The following is a 2,277-nucleotide window of genomic DNA, read 5'->3' as shown; positions in this document are numbered from 1 at the left end:
ACACTCATAAGAGGTCCAGTCATAACTTACAGGCTTAACAGAGTAAGTCAAGCGTTACATTTAGAAGCTGTGTGTATCTCGAGGCAGCGTAACTCACGACGCGCAATATACCCAGACTATATTCATCCCGTATTTGAGAACGACAGCACTTAGGCACTTTCAACGAAATTTACACATAATCTTCAAACTTTACCAACTTTCTGTCGCTGACACCACCGCCCCTTTCCACAAAATGATGAAAGGAAAAAGGTTTATCGCTTATAACATTTTCACTTTTCATGTAGTAAAACTGCGGCATCAGGCATAAGGTTTTAATTTATTAATTCTTTACTACTAACTCTGCTTGCAACACAGTGTGCAGAAAATACCCCTATTACTAAAGCTCTATCCCGGAACCCGGTACCATTTGCAACGTAGGGGCAACAACATCCTATTTTGAGTATTTCGTATAATTATTAACTGAATTTATAAATTTAAGAAGTTGTCGCAGTCTAGTCATTAAGAGGTATAACCTACGACTCCTGTTAAGGTTAAGTAAAGGCAAATCTACGTTAATAGCGTTCGTAGATTAAAGGAAGCTTTCAACGGTGTTCACTAGACTACTCTCTTTGAAATTCAGAAGGTAGCAGGGGTAAAATAGAGGAAGCGAAAAGCTATTTACAACTTGTGCAGAAACCAGACGGCAGTTATAGGAGTCGAGGGGCACGAAAGGGAAGCAGCGGTTGATAAGGGAGTGAGCAGGGTTGAAGTGTATCCCCGACGTTATTCAATCTGACCACTGAGCAAGCAATAAAGGAAACCCAAGAAAAATTTGGAGTAGGAATTAAACTCCAGGGAGAAGAAGAAATAAAACTTTGAGATTTGTCGATGACATTGTAATTCTGCAGAGACAGCAAGGGACTTGGAAGAGCAGTTGAACGGAATGGACAGTGCCTTGAAGGGAGGATATAAGATGAACATCAACAAAAGCAAAACGAGGATAATGGAATATAGTCGAATAAAATCAGGTGATACGGAGGTAATTAGATTCGTAAACGAGAGACTCAAAATAGTAGTAGAATTTTGCTACTTGGGCAGTAAAATGACTAATGGTGTCCGAAGTAGAGAGGATATAAAACGTAGGCTGGCAATGGCCAGAAAAGCGTTTCTGAAGAAGAGAAATTTGTTAACATTGAATATAGATTTAAATATCGGGAAGTCTTTTCTGAAAGTATTTGTATGGAGTGTAGCTATGGATAAAAGTGAATCGTGGGGGATAAGCAGTTAAGACAAAAATAGAAGAAATGGATTTGAAATTTGGTGCTATAGAAGAATGCTGAAGGTTAGGTGGGTGATCACGTAACTAATGAGGAGATACTGAATAGAATTGGGAAGAAAAGAAATTTGTGGCACAGCCTGACTAGGAGAAGAGAAAGGTTGGTAAACACATTCCGGATCAGTCTAGTACTGGAGGGAAGTGTGAGGGGCAAACCTTGTAGAGGGAGACCAAGGCACGAATACAATAATCAGATTCAGAAGGATGAATGTTGCACTAGTTATTCGGAGATGAAGAAGCTTGCGCAGGATAGAGTAGCTTAGAGAGTTGCATCAAACCAATCTTCTAACTGGAGACCAGTACAACAACAACAACAACAACAACACAATCTTATGTTGAATGCTGAACACGGTATGACAGGTGATTACAGTTATAAACTATTTGTCTCGCGGCAGCTTACTTCACGGGGCTCAAACACCACAGAGTTCACTCATCCAGTATTTTAGAATGAGACCACACAGCGACTTCCAACAAATTTCCACAAATTTCAAATCATTAGGGAACTCTTTCTCGCTGACCCCGCTCACAAAACGACGAAAGGAAAAAAGGTTATCACTTACTACATTGTCTCTGTTCATGCATTCAAACTTCAGTATCAGGCATGTCATTTTAATGTATTACTTCTTTAATTCCGACTCTATTCGCAACATAGTTAGCAGACAGTATCTACATATATCGCTTAATGTACCTGCAATATAGTTCAGAAGTTATGACGTCATAAATGAAATGAAATTTTATGTACATGGGTGTTCCATTCTTTAAAGAATCTGGGGTGGGGCATTTACTGGTAACGTAGAATCCGAGATCTCCTGTGGATACACTTTTATTACGGTCGTTGGTTGTCCAGGGTTGCAGGTCGACCGTTCCATTCTTTGTCTGACGGTGTGACTCATGAGGTATAAGTGTGCGTCAGGTATCCCAGTTTTGTATCAGTTTATCGAATGAGTGTGTGGGATTTCGAA

This window comes from Schistocerca americana, chromosome 4 (genome assembly GCF_021461395.2).
Source record: "Schistocerca americana isolate TAMUIC-IGC-003095 chromosome 4, iqSchAmer2.1, whole genome shotgun sequence".
NCBI lineage: Eukaryota > Metazoa > Arthropoda > Insecta > Orthoptera > Acrididae > Schistocerca > Schistocerca americana.
This window is presented reverse-complemented; position numbering follows the sequence as displayed.